The sequence below is a fragment of the Rhineura floridana genome, chromosome 4 (assembly GCF_030035675.1).
Source record: "Rhineura floridana isolate rRhiFlo1 chromosome 4, rRhiFlo1.hap2, whole genome shotgun sequence".
Taxonomy (NCBI): Eukaryota; Metazoa; Chordata; class Lepidosauria; order Squamata; family Rhineuridae; genus Rhineura; species Rhineura floridana.
Window position 1 is genome coordinate 19,493,128 of NC_084483.1, and position 15,579 is coordinate 19,508,706.

Genomic DNA, 15,579 nt, shown 5'->3' on the forward strand with positions numbered 1-15,579 from the left:
CTTGAGTCACAGCTTGTTGATCCTGAGGAGGCAAAACTAGAAAGTGAGGTTCAGAAAGGAGGCCCTGTGCACGAGGAGGAGGAGGGCATGAAGCAGTGCCAGTTGCCCACAGCCACATCTGCAGAACAGCAAGTACCATGGTTTGGCTTTGAGAAAGCTTGTACATTTGTGAGCCAGAGTGGGAAAAATGTTGTTGTACGATGCAATTACTGCCTTCCAAGGATCAAAAATCTGAGATCAGCTGTTTCCTCCTCATCCAATGTGAAGAAACATTTTGAGGTAAGCCTTTGTCATGCTGGTCCTCAAAGAGTGTCCATTGTCTATTTATGTTTAAATTGTGAAGTTCCTCTTCCATTTTTTCTTGGATTCATGCTTTGTTCTTCTACCTCAGAGGGCACACCCTGAGAAGCTGAGAGCAATTGAAGAAGCAATAAAGGCAAGGAGACGTGGCCTTCCTGAACCAATGCATGACACCCCTCCTCCCAAAACGCTGAAGCAGCAGCAGACAACCCTTGAGAGGTGGGGATCTGGCAGGGATCTGCTTCTTCTGGCAGCCTGCGTCCACCCTCGCTTCAAACTAGATCGGCTGGAATCGTGTCAGGCCACCACCCATACCAACAAGTAAGAACATTAGGGAAGCCCTTTGGGTGGATTACTCCAAGGGAAATGTTGTCTCAAGGGAGGCATCAGAGGGCTTAAGGTGGTAGGCAGGGGCTGGGCCTTTTCTTCCTGGGGCTCCTCATCACAACCTTGGGTTGCTGCAGGTAATCCTTAAGGGTCTGCTGTGCTGCCCCATGAGTATGGTGACTTGGTCACCTTCCTACCTTCCATGTCATCATCCACAGGCTCAGGCTGGACCCTGAACCAGGGGACATGACAAGCATCAGGAAATGAAGAGCAGATGATGGTTTCCTAACATATATGTGTTAACATATCCTCTCTCTTTCTTAGATACACAATGGAAGCCTTGTTGAAAGCTGAAATAAAGATGGGTGTACTTAATGAGGACAGTGATCAATCTTCAGATAAAGACCAGGAAGGAGATGACTTAGAAGATGACTTCTTTAACTTTCTGCCCCAGGGCAAGAAGTCAGCAGTGGACACTGCTGAGGAGGAACTGGTGAGGTACCTGAGGTCTCCCAGCAGGGAAGTGTCATCACTCCATGGCTTTCCACGTGTGCTGCGGTGTTTTTTGCAGCACAACACAGGCATGCCTTCAAGCGCCGCAGTAGAACGCCTGTGCAGTACTGGTGGCAACATAATGACTGTAAAAAGACATTCCTTGTCTGACATGCTCTTTGAGCATCTTGTTCTTTTGAGACATAACAGAAACATATTATAAAAGCATTTCAAGTGTAAAATTTGATTTCAAGAGTTGGGGTATCTTCATTGCTTGGGGGGATGTGAGATTCTGTTATGCCATTATGTTAATCTTATGGATAATTTTTTTTATTCTACTACCCCCTGTTTGTGTGTGTTTATTTTTAATATTGTTTTAGGCTTCTTAGATGTGCAGCAGCCAAGGCCAGCACCTTGTAGGAGTTTTTTTTTAAAAGTAACTGAAATGTAATTGTAGTGATTACTTTCGAGAAAAAGTAAAGTAATCAGTTACTTTCAGAGCAATTGTAATTGTAACGGTAATTACTACTTTTTTGGGCCAAGTAATTGTAACTGTAATTTATTACTTTTTAAAAGTAATCTTCCAAGCTCTGGCAGTTTCTGGGGTAAGCGTGAAGTATGGTAAAAGAGAAGCCCTGCTTTAGTTCAGCCCAGAAGAGACTTGTTTTCTACATTTTCAGTCGGAATCTCCCCTCTGTCCTGCTTTATGAGGTCTGGGAGCAGTGAGAAGCTGTTGCTTTCTAACAGAACATTAAATTCTGAATGGTATAAAATTCTACTCCCTGCATTAATTATGTACAACATGCATGTTTCTAATAAAACCGCACAGCAGCAGATTAGATCAAGAAAGGCACAGCACTGAACTTACGACCAGAGAGATGTTTGTGGAAAATATTTGTTAATGAAACTAAGAAAGTTTCTTCCCATCAGTATTTAACAAATAAGTGGCTTTTGCATCCACATTTTCATTTGTTGCCTCTTTCACACTAGCCAGAGTTTATTCATTTGAATCTGAAATACTATCACACTGTTCAAAAGGGGAGAAATAAACAAATAGTGCACTCCTGTGCATGTATACTCAGAAGTGTCATTGAACACAATGGTTCAGTTCTTATTTGCCAGAACATATTGCATGAAAGGAAAGTTTTCATCTTTTTGAAGTTTTGTCTCATGTGTTGTTGCTTTTTCTTTTATCTTGTTCCCAGTTTTATTGCATTTAATTCATTTTATTGTATTTTAATTGTTTTATTGGGAGTCACTTTGGAGGTCTCAAAATGATATATAAGGATTTTTAAAATAAGCAATAAATAACAGGTGCATCTTGAATTCCAGCCTAAGGATAGAAAGTTTGTACACTTACTTTAGAGTAAATCCTACTGAATTCAGTGGGATTACATCTGAGTAGACATGCATAAACTACAAAAAAGATGTTTAAGTAGCAAATGAAAAGCTCCCTGTTATTTCTGCAAAGCTTACAATAAGCAATTGCCAGCATTATCGTATCTCCACTGACTTACCATAGTTGTTGTACCTAACTAGTTGAACACATTAAAGAGAAAGCCTGTGCCAAACATTTCAATAATTAATTCAAATATAAGCAAGGCACAGAAGATGAGAATAATGCCTTTTCTGCTTCCCTTCAATGAACAGGCAAGCCCATGGCAAAACCAGCTGGGGACATTTTACAAGTTTTGGAAGCAGAGAAGAAGCAGTTGGTCATTAGAATTAGCAAAGGGAAATAAACTTTTGTACTGACCTACAATAAATCAACTAGCACAATGGCAGAGAGCCAATGATTGGCTATAAATGTATCATACATGAGTGCAAGAAATGTAGTAAGTGACAGCTGGAAAAGATTTATACTCTCCTAATGTTCTTAGAGCACTTTCAAAGGCAGAAAATGGTGTGTGTGTGTTTTTAAAACAAAGCAAGGCAACATTGTTAGACAAATTGCGCTCTGTGAACACCATCTTGTCCAGGTTACAGAAAAATATTTTCTCTAGTGTGAATGGAGAACCCAGGGCCCTCCAACTGATGCTAAAACTCCAGCCTAGAGGCCTACTCCTTTAAGAATCTCTTGCTCAGGAAAGCAGTGGAGTCTGGGAGGAGTAGTCAGGCTTTGAAAGGACAGAAGAGTTAAAATAAGAAGAGCCCTGCTGGATCAGGAGAAAGGCCCATCTAGTCCAGCGTCCTGTTCTCACTGTGGCCAACCAGTTGCCTAAGGGAAGCCCCAAAGTGGGTACTGGGTGCACAAGCATTCTCCCTCCTGCAGTTTCATTCAGCTGGGCTCTAGACCTTTTTGAAGGACGTTATCACTTCTGAGCTGTCTGAGGCTCTGCAACTTGACCTTACCTTCTACCCAGCTACACCTAGGTTGCCTGCCATCCCCAGTCTTACACTCCCCTCCCTGTGGTCTCCTGCCTGCTTGCTGTGATGTCACTTGTAATGTTTGTTGCAGATTACAAGAATGAAATGATAAATAAAAACAGCATATTGAGATATAGATGCCTTTTATCCAGAACACCACATATACACTACAGCTTTCCTCTTTCTCTCCTTGCAGTAGATCACTGGGTCGAGCACAGTGCTGGTCAGTATGCAAAAACATTTTGCATGGATGACTTAATGCAAATCTAACAAAACAAGCCATGTACTTTATCTTCCTTCTTTCTCTAGGGAAAGGGGCTTCAAGCGCTTTAACTGATAAAGGAACAATTGTGGAAGAGGATCCATATTTTGGAAAAAACAAACACAGAGCCATTAATGATGGTATTCCCGATTCCTATGTATGGAAGTGAAAGTTGGACAGTGAAAAAAGTGGATAAGAGAAAAGTCAACTCATTTGGCATGTGGTGTTGGAGGAGCGGTTTGCAGATACCATGGCTGGCGAAAAAGACAAATAATTGGGTGTCAGAACAAATTAAACAGAACTATCATTAGAAGCTAAAATGATGAAACTGAGGTTATCATACTTTGGACACATAATGGGAAGACATGATTCACTAGAAAAGACAATAATGCTGGGAAAAACAGAAGGGAGTAGAAAAAGAGGAAGGCCAAACAAGAGGTGGATTGATTCCATAAAGGAAGCCACAGACCTGAACTTACAAGATCTGAACAGGATGGTTTATAACAGATGCTATTGGAGATTGCAGATACATAGGGTCGCCAGACGTTGTAATCAACTTGAAGGCACCTCTCCCCCCTCCCTCCCTCCCTCCCCCTCTCCCCCTCTCCCTCCCTCTCCCTCCCTCTCCCCCCTCTCCCTCCCTCTCCCCCTCTCTCCCTCCCTCTCCCCCTCTCTCCCTCTCTCCCCCTCTCTCCCCCTCTCCCCCTCCCTCTCCCCCCCCTCTCTCTCCCTCTCCCCCTCTCTCCCTCCCTCCCTCCCTCTCTCCCTCCCTCTCCCTCTCTCCCTCTCTCCCCCTCTCTCCCCCTCCCTCTCCCCCCCTCTCCCTCCCTCTCTCCCTCTCTCCCTCCCTCTCCCTCTCTCCCTCTCTCCCCCTCTCTCCCTCCCTCCCCCTCTCTCCCTCTCTCCCCCTCTCTCCCCCTCTCCCCCTCCCTCTCCCCCTCTCTCCCTCCCTCTCCCCCTCTCTCCCTCCCTCTCCCTCTCCCTCCCTCTCCCTCTCCCTCTCTCCCCCTCCCTCCCTCTCTCCCCCTCCCTCCCTCCCTCCCCCTCCCTCCCTCTCTCCCCCTCCCTCCCTCTCTCCCCCTCCCTCCCTCCCTCCCTCCCTCCCTCTCTCCCCCTCCCTCCCTCCCTCCCTCCCTCTCTCCCCCTCCCTCCCTCTCCCTCTCCCTCCCTCCCCCTCCCCTCCCCCTCCCTCCCTCCCTCTCCCTCCCTCCCCCTCCCCCTCCCATCCCCCTCCCCCTCCCTCCCTCTCTCTCTCTGCTGTATGATTTAATGGTATTTTCAATGCTTTATTTCCTATTGTATTTTATTGTTTTGCAATTTCCATTCCATAGAATGCAAACAGTAATACAAAAAAATACAATATAAGAAATAAAAGAAGGAATAAAAATATAATTAGAAATCAGTATGAATATAGCATCAGACCACCTGAATGAAGCTTGTGGTCCATAGGTGGTCACAGACCAGTTTGGGACCTCTGCATTAGGAGGCCTTAAGCAACCAATCATTCTCTCAGTCTCGATTTTGGGGCAGAAAGCAAAGCACATAAAGTGTGATGTGGGTGCTTGAGAAGCATAAACCAAAGGCTCACTTCTGCACCCTGCCTTGTGTGTTAGAACATACAGATAGCAATTCTGTTTACAAAAGGCCCCTACTATGACATCTCAGTGTGTTTTGCCAAGCAAAAGCAGTTTACAATAAGAGAAGTACACAGCTAGCTATGTACAGGGTCAAAACTGGATTCCTTACCTAGGAAAGCAAATGGGAAATGAAAAGGTGTAAACATAGACGTGCCTTTTTATCTTCTTTAAAGGACTGTGGCCTTGGTGGCGTAGTGGTTAGAGTGTTGGACTGGTTCAAATCCCCACAAAGCCATGAAGCTCACTGGGTAACCTTGGGCCAGTCACTGCCTCTCAGCCTCAGAGTAAGGCAATGGTAAACCCCCTCTGAATACCGCTTAGCATGAAAACCCTATTCATAGGGTTGCCATAAGTCAGAATCAACTTGAAGGCAGTACATTTACATTACACATTTTTTTAAGGACTGTGGCAAAACATAGCAGAATATGTGGTGGTATTCAGTGCTGGTCTTACTCAGAATTGACCCATTAAAGTTAAAACACATGACTCACTTAGGTTCATTAATTTCAATGGGTCTACTCTAAGTAGGACTTAGCTGAGTGCAACCCATGGATCCTTTCTTCTTAGTTTCCATCACTGACTACTAGCCATGATGGCTATGTTCTACCTCCACTATCAGAAGCAGTATTCCTTTGAATGTCAGTTGCTTAGAATTACAAGTGGGGAGAGTGGTGTTGCACTCGGATTCTGCTTGTGGGCTTTCCATAGGCATCTGGTTGGCCACGGTGAAGACCAGATGCTAACTAGATGGGCCATTGGCCTGATCCAACAGGCTCCTCTTTTGTTCTTATTTTCTCTACCTGGGCTCAAACAACGTGGATGTTGATATTGATGGAGGGCTGTGGGTTTGATGGCCAAATAACTGTGTTAACAGTGAAGGGGGGGGAATACATCCTAATCTGCTAAGTGATCTCTGCTGCCTATAGGGATGAACAAAAATGTTTACCCACCTAATAAATCTTTCCATAAACTGGGACATCCCCAGAGCACAGCAACAGAATGAGATGGCAATTTGACCTGCTGAGAGGCTCGCAGCAGCGACAGCTGTAACATATGAAGTACTAGTTTGCTCCTAACCTCCTTGGCTCCCCTGCCATGAGAAGAAAAGCAGTGGCTTCTTGATCTCATCAGCTGATTATCCCAAGTGGCTGTTGGCTTGGATGAATAATGGATGGCAAAACTTCAGTCTAACCCTACCACAAATCGTTTTTGTTGTTGTCAAGCACTTGAATTGTTACTGCTTATCAGTTAGACAGCTCTGCAGTGATCACATTCTGCTGCCTGTTGCCTTTTTAATATTTACGCCTGAGATTCTTCTCCTTGTAGTGCTGTCCAAACAAACAACAAAATCAATCAAAGAAATCTCCTGCATTCATTTCTCATATTCTGCAAAAATAGTAAAGAAGATAACAATCTGCAAAGTCAGCTTGAAGAGGAAAAGGAAAGGGGATAAAAAAATGATGACAAAGAAGAACTAAGGCTGCAAAAGTAGAAATGAAGTTTTTACAAGGATTAATTCCAGCCTGCAACCAGAGCTCTGGAAAGCTTGAATGCTGTTTCCTTCTGGAGGATGAAGTCTTTTTTTTTTTTTGCAAACTAGAGCTATATTGTACAAAGCAACTATAAGAGGAAACTGGAAAAATCTGAACAAAGTTACCAATAACATCAGCATGTGCAACATAGCCAGTTATTAGTTGAAGTAAACATAGTAGATATGCAACTGAAAGATCTGCTCCAAGGATAAAGCAGCAGAGAAGATAATATGAAGCCCAGCCTGGAATTAGGTTGATTAATTTACTATGAATGTATGTCCTCACCTTCTAGCTTATAAGAACATCAGAAGAGCTCTGCTGGAGCAAGCCAATGGTTCACCTGGTCCAGCATCCTATTCTCACAGCGGCCAACCAGATACCCATGGAAGCCCACAAACAGGACCTGAGTGCAAGTTTCCCTCCTGCGGTTTCCAGTAATTGGTTTTCAGAAGCATACTGTCTGTGACCACGGAGGCAGAGAACAGCTATCACGGCTAGTAACCATTGATAGCCTTATCTGCTATGAATCCTCTTTTAATTCTCTTTTAAAGCCATCCAAGCTGATGGCCATCACTTCCTCCTGTGGGAGTGAATCCTATAGTTTAACTGAATGAAAAGTACTTTCTTTTGTCTGTTCTGAATCTTTCAGCATTTAGCTTCATTGGATGTCCACTACTCTGTATCCAGGTAGAAGCCCCCTGTACCTGGGTTCAGCTGCTCTTGAGAGAGTGTCTACATGTGGGTTTTTGAAAATTCACCACGTGTACCGGTACCCTGAAGAAAGAGGTCTTTTGTTCAGGTGGAGAGTCTCCCTCCATGCTGTCCACGTAGAGTTGATTGTGAGCAATTAGTTTCCCTCCCAGGGGAGAGCCTGGGGCTTTGTTCTAGCAGCAGCAGCTCCTACTGCTGCTAATCAGAAATGAGCTCAAGGAAATGTCAATTGCTGGAGCCATGGAGCACAGCAGGAAAGAAGAATAAGGCTAAAATGGAGGCAAGGAAAGGGAAAGAAAACCAGCCTGAAGCAGAGCTTCTGTGTACTGGCAATGAGTGAGCCTGAGGGAAGGAAAGAGGCAAAAAAACAGGAGAAGGGGAGCTTTGAAGAACTTTGTTGTTATGTGCCTTCAAGTCAATTACAACTTATGGTGACCCTATGAACCAGCAACTTCCAAGAGCATAGGGTTGCCATATTCCAGTTACACAAATCTGGGCAGGTTAATTTGCATATTATGTAAAGTATTTGCATATTATGTAATTATTTGCATATTATTTGCATATTATGCAAATATTTGCATATTAATATTTGGATTGTCCAGTTGTTTTGTTTTTGTGCCTAGGAATTACCACCAAAAGCTGGGGAAAGATGTGAGAAATCTTTTTTTTAAAAGCAACATTTTCAGCCTTAAATGCCTAGACTCTAGTTTCCAACACTATGGAGTATTTATTGATTGATTAAGAGAATTTATATCCTGCCCTTTTGCTGTTAAAAACAGAGCTCAGCACAGCTTACAAATATAATAAAAACAATAAAAATACACAATCAATATAAAAACATAATAAAAACACAAAATAGCAACAAACATAAAGTAAGTCAGGGCAGCAGTACGGTTAACCATATACAATATATTTCAAAGATGTGGTGGGTGGAGAAAAACAAGAAGCCAAAATGTTAGGAAAAGGAGTCTTTCACACCACATGCTCAGTTCTAAATACTGTTGCAGCAAGTTTTACAAGTTCCTCCACTATTCCACTGGTGCAGGCACTCAGACATTCAAAGTATCTGTATGTTTCTTAGGTTTTATAAAAGCAGAGCTTTGCTTAACTCAAAATGTCTTCTCCCTTTGAGCAACCACATCTACACAGGTTCCACCTCCATACTCAAAATGAAACTGGGCCTGGAAGTGTGCAACAACCCCACACATACCTTGCTAATTCGATTATCAATGCCAGGATGTCTGTCTTATCGACTACTCTCCTGCACCCCCACACACACCGGGCATCATGAAAGACCCAGTCCTGGGCTCAGAAAGAAAATAAATATCTGGTCCTATTCAAAGTATTGATAAGCCTCTTGTTTTAATTGAAATAATAATTATAAATTCTTGTTCTTATCATTAATGGGAGTTAATTATCTTGCATATGCTGCTGTTGCTTCTATGGCTGTAACGGAGTGAGGTTAAAGATAAGTGAAATGCAAATAGGAAAAAAACAACACAGAAGGCAGTAACACTTTCCTAAATGTAATACCATACCAACCACAACAAGATTCCTATGAGTAAGGCAAGAAACTAAGCATCTCACAACCAGGATTTCTAACCAAAAACCAAAAATATGATAAATGAAGAAATATTTATATAAGCATGACTATCAAATATATTTATTATTTACACAAACTGTAAAGATATTTATAGTGCAATCCTAGGTTTATTTATTCAGAAGCAAATCCCAGCATATTCAGTGGGGCTTACTCAAACAGGGACAGAAATGCAACCTCAAGTGATAAGCAACTTCATTCACACAACCCAAAATTCCGAATCATGCCACTTTACACTGTTTTGCAACTGTTTATACTTGTTTTTATGGTTATTGGATTTTAAATGGCTTTATTTCTTGTTGTGAGCTGCCTTGGTTTCCAACCCTACCTCACAGGGGTGTTGGAAAGACTCCATACGCACACACTGCAGATGTATAAATACATACAGCCCATATAATAGTTTATTGTCAAACCAATTGGTCATTGCAGAAAAATCAGTATTAGTTTTTAAAAAATCAGTATTAGTTTCCTACAGAATATAAACTGTAACACCTAAGTAAGCCCTGCCTACTTGCTTTAAAATAGGACTGGAGAAGGGGGCACAAAGAGTTAGAACACAAACACAATTCTTTTTTACATTCACTCCAAAGTCCCATTGATTTTCAGCACATTCATAACCATGTCTACTCAAAAGTAAGTCCTATTGAATTCAATGGGATTTACTCTGGGCATATGGGATTAGCATTGCTTTTACAAAAAGCAAGCATTGGGAAGGTTTTCAAAACACTGCCTAAGATCTGACTCCTGCACACAAGAGAAAAAAAACTGAAACGTATATACTTACCCAATTTATGAGATTTTCAGATAAACGGGGTGAAACCACCATTTTGTTTTCTAGACACTGCCTCAGGTCAATGAAACTGAAACACAATCCCTGATTGGCTGCAATCCTGAATGGGCGGGGTTAAAGCTAGGAAGTGCTGTAGTACTGTACTGTTTAAAGAAAGATTTAACAGTCGGGGGGGCGGCTGACGTTTTTATGCATATCTCGAGAACCGGACCACCTAGAAACTTTTTTTTTTAAATTAAAGCTGAGAATCTGGGCCACCTAAAGGGCTAGCCGGGCGCCGGGTGGCATGCATAGAATCCGGGTGAAACCTGGCTAACTGGGCAATATGGCAACCCTACAAGAGCATCAGTCATGAACCACCCTAATATACTCTGTTCATAGGGTTTTCGTGGTAAGAGGTATTCAGGGGTGGTTTACCATTGCCTTCCTCTGAGTTTGGATGCATCTTAGTCTGGTGTCTCAGCTTTGACCATTCCACCTTGGGTGCCCCTGCTAGGAGTCTAGCCTTTTGGTCTAGACTCCTGATGGCATTGCTCTCAGCTTCTTCAACACTCTCAACCCCCTCACCACGTTAAGGTGTGCATCCTAAAAGGGGTTTGAAGAACTACAGTTTTAAAAAAAGTCTACCCAGAAGTAAGTCCCATAGAGTTCAGTGCTTCTGTGGGCTGGCAATGAGTGAGTTTGAGGGAAGGAAGGAGGAAAAAATGGGGAAGTGGATAGACCTTTGGAGAATTCACATTAGAATTTTAAAAATGTGTACTCAGAAGTAAATCCCACTAAGTTCAGTGGGGCTTAGTCCCAGGTAAGTGGAGCAGAGCTTCTGTGTGCTAGCAATGAGCTTGAGGGAAAGAGGAAAAATGTCTACTCAGAAGTAAATTCCACTGAGTTCAGTGGGGCTTACTCCCAAGTAAATGGAGTGCCTAAAAATGTGAGAGTCAAGAAGCTAGGAATGGGCTGTTTAAATTGCTGATTAAAAAAACCTTTATTTTACAGATTTAAATGGAATTCAAGCCTCTTGTGGGCTCAGACAAGTGAAAATTGCTATCTAGAGAGAAAGGAGGGACAGATTCTGAGGGCTAACACTAGTTCTAGAAATGTCTACTCGGAAGTAAGTCTCAGTTCAGTGGGCCTTACGCACAGGGAAGTGAAGTTAGGATTGCCTAAAAAAAGCAAGAGTTCTGTCAAAGAAGCTAGAGCTAAACAAGGAATGTTTACATTGTTAATTTTTACAAAATTAAATTTGATTACATTCATAGTATAATCCTAACCCCATGCCTACTCTAAAATAAATCCCATTCAGTTTGGTGGGATTTACTCCCAGGTAAGAAGGGTTAGGATTGCAGCCCCATAGAAGAAACAGTTGGGGGGACAGAGAAAGGGAGAAAAGAGAGTTTGTTTATGTGTCTGCTCACAGTACAGTCCCAGCCATGTTTACTCAGAAGTGCGTCCCACTGAGCTCAATGGAACTTATTCCCAGGTAACTGGGGTTGAGATAGAATTGCAGCATCATTTTGAGGGGAATGTAGGAAGAGGTGGAAGGACAACAAAGAGGTAAAGAAGACAGAAAAGGCCCGGGGGGGGGAACCCTAAGACTCTAAAGTGGAACTTGTATGGTCCCTATGGGCTCAGACAAATGAAAATTGTTATCTTGAGATAAGGTGGGAGGATGTACCAGTAATCTAATAAAGGTGATGGGGAGAAAAACTTAGGAATCTGAGGTTACAGTGCAGTCCTAACCATGTTTATTCAGAAGTAAGTTCCACTGAGTTTAATAGGGCTTACTCCTGAAGTGTAAGTGAACATACAATTACAGCCTTTAACATCTAAATTCAATTCTTTCCTTTAAATACTAGGTAATTTATCAATAAATATAACGTTTATAATAAGGCTGTTAAATGTTCAATGTGCCATCATGTGACTCTTATTGCTTGCTGTGGAGTAGTACAGCTACTCTTCAGGATTGTGCCACAAATAGATTCCAAAAAGTCTGCTTTAAACTTTCTCCAAACCCCCATGGCATGTAATGAATAGCTGTAGTCACAACTGCAATAATAAAATAACTTAATGGCTAGGTAACATATTGCTCAGAAATGATAGTTATCAATAAATAAGAGAAATTTTGGGTAATAGTTATCCCTTATGTCTTAACACAATCCAAAGCAGGTTTACTCAAAAGTAACTTTCACTGTTCAGCGGAGGTTACTCTAAGGAAATTTGCATAGGATTGTGGCCTTAATTTTATTTAATACCTTATTTCCTTTACCTCTCAACTTTCTTGCAAAGAGCTCAATGTGGCATATGTAGTCCTGCACCTCCCCAATATACCCTCAGAATAGCACTATGAGGTAGTTTAGACTGAGAAAGTGACTAGCCCAAAAGTCACCCAGTGAGTTTCATGGCTGAATGAGGATTTGAACCCAGATGTCCCAAGCCCTAGCCCAGTAGTCTTATCACTACACCACATTGGCTTTTGCAGAACCTATTCGTACCTCTATAAATCACAATATAAATTATCCACTATACTTTCCCAATCTCTATGTATGGATGTGAAAGTTGGACAGTGAAAAAAGTGGACAAGAGAAAAATCAATTCATTTGAAATGTGGTGTTGGAGGAGAGCTTTGCAGATACCATGGACCATGAAAAAGACAAATAATTGAGTGTTAGAACAAATTAAACCAGAACTATCACTAGAAGCTAAAATGATGAAACTGAGGTTATCATACTTTGGACACATAATGAGCAGACATGATTCACTAGAAAAGACAATAATGCTGAGAAAAACAGAAGGGAGTAGAAAAAGAGGAAGGCCAAACAAGATATGGATTGATTATATAAAGGAAGCCACAGACCTAAACTTACAAGATCTGAACTGGTTTATAACAGATGCTATTGGAGATCGCTGATTCATAGGGTTGCTATAAATCATAATCGACTTGAAGGCACACAACAAGAACATACTTTTCTTTCTTGGACTTTGAAAACTTATTGAAATCAATGGTAATGTAAATTCTGTTGTGTGCTTTATATTTTCTCCTAAAGGTCAAGAGAGAGGGCTCATTCACATTGAAGCTTTTCTCATTGCAATAAAGGTTCACACTTTTTACCTTATATGACCCCTCAATCTGCTTTTTTCCGTTCATACTGAAGGGAAAAGGTCAATCTCGCAGCTTCCTAATGACCATGCCTTCTTAAAGCCAAACTATCACTTCTTCTGGTTACCTTGGCAACTGAGCATGCTCAGTTTGTTCCAGATTAAGTTTCATTAAAAAAAAGAAAAAATCCTCAAGTGCTATCGTTTGTATTTTCAGAATCCAGCAGAAATACAAATATTTGTTTGAACCCCAAGAGCCACCAACTACAGCCAGCTGCAAAAGATATACATCTAGTATGAAAGACCATGGTGTCTCTGAGAAGTTGCTGAGCACAGGGTTATCAGAATTGAGATGAGCTCACAGTCTATTTCTACTTTCCACAAGTATTCTTAATTTCAGTTCTCAAATTTCCAAATGGGTCTGTGTTCTTTCGTTGCTGTTAAACAACTGGAAGCCAGAATCGCTTGCCAATTGATTACAAATCTCCCAGGGATCTACCAATAGATTACAGTCTACCTTCTGGCCACCCCTGCACTAAATCATTTGCATGGGAACAAGCCTACCTTGCAGGGTTGCTGTAGCATGGTTCAAAGGAGTGCTTGCAAGAAAGAAACTACAATAGCAGAGGTAAGACTCTTCAAAACATTGCCAAAGAAGGCATTCTCAAAAAAGCAATGTCACCTTTCTACTGTGTATCCAGAAATTGAGAAGAAAAAAAAAGTGATTTGCTCATCTCTGTGCAGCTCTTACTTCTATGTCAAGTGTCATGCATCAAAATTAGACACATCTGATGGTCAAACACATCATAATGGCTGCCTCCATTAGAAACTGCATCACACAGTTTTATGGTAAGACAAACCTGCCTTGTACGGTTGTAATACTCTAGATCAGGATGGTTAGATTTTGGGTTTTTGGTACTGTTTTTTAAATCATTATTATTGTTACAAAAATCCAAGATCCACCAACCAGAGCAAGCCACAAAATATGTACACTTAGAATTAAATAATCTTAGCCTAGGGATTTGTATTGAGTTCCAGAATTGAACTGAGCTCACAGTATTTCCACACAAAAATCCACTCATGATTACCAACCCTCAGCTTTCTTCTTTTGGTGGGGTGGTCATTTTTTTGTTTTGTTGTGAAAAGTCTGAAATCCTCACTGATCTTCTGCGAGTCACCTTGAGATACACCAATACATTTCAATCTACTTTTGGTCCACCCTGCATTTAAAGTGCTATCCAAAACCTAAACATTATGACATAGATCATAAAAAGAGATACTGATGATCACTTTTTGATACTGAGCTACAAACATTTCCACTGAAAAACTATAACAACCACGGCCCAGAGCTTTCCTGTTTCCCAAATACCAGGAAAGGCTTTCCAGGGGACAGAGTATGTTACAGTGGGAGCAGCAGACTGGAAAGCCCAATTGATAAATAATTCCTCCCCCTTTATATTTTGAGTGTAGTTCTGTGTATTAAAATGCATGATATCCTCAAGAAAGAATTAGGTGTACCATGTTGGAAGAAACATACTCTTTTAAGCAGCTTGTTTTTGTTGCAGCCTCCTCCTCTTCAAAATATTTTCATATATAAATAATCAATATATTTAGGTCTGCACTTACACAGATCTATCTATGAGTAAGTCCTATTGATCTCTATAGCACTTATATCTCTGTAGACATGTACAGTAGGGCCCCGCTTTACAGCGTTCCGCTTTACAGCGCTTCGTTCATGCGGCGGTTTTCAGTTAGGGAAAGGCCCCGCTCTTACAGGGCTTGTTCCGCTAATATGGCGGGTTTTTTCTGTCACGTGCCATTTTGATGTCATTTTTGCATGACGTGGCCCATTATAGTCTATGGGGCCCCGCTTTACAGCGATTTCCGCTTTACGGCGGGGGCCTGGTCCCTAACCCGCCGTATTAGCGGGGCCCTACTGTATAGGATTTTTCCATGAAAGCCTGCATCAAAAACTATAAATACTTTAACAGTAAGCACTGAAAAATGCAATATTTTAATAGCTATAATTATGATAGTTACAGAAGTTGGTATTTACTTCTTAAAAGTAGACGTTTTATTTTAAAAACTTAAGAATCTGCAGGAAAAATGAAAAGAGTAAAACTACATTCCTGTTTCTGCCAAAACTTTCTATTGAATGTATGCCTTGACAGGAAACAGTTTCAGGAAGTATAACAGACCCAGCATGCCTTGCTTTGTTGCCAGTAAAAGGGAATTACTTCAATGGTGCCTTTAATAAGTGTCATTGAAGCCATTTTCTTTTCCTGGCAGCAAATGTGTGTATATAATGGAGACTGTACACTCATTGAATGTTAAATGTTAATATCTGTATGAATGTACAGCCCAACTACTTGTGTACGCAGGTTCACAGACTGTACACTCGTTGAATGTAACGTGTGAACAGGACCCACGAGTTCTAGCGTTATGAGAGAGGGAGTAAACTTTCCTCT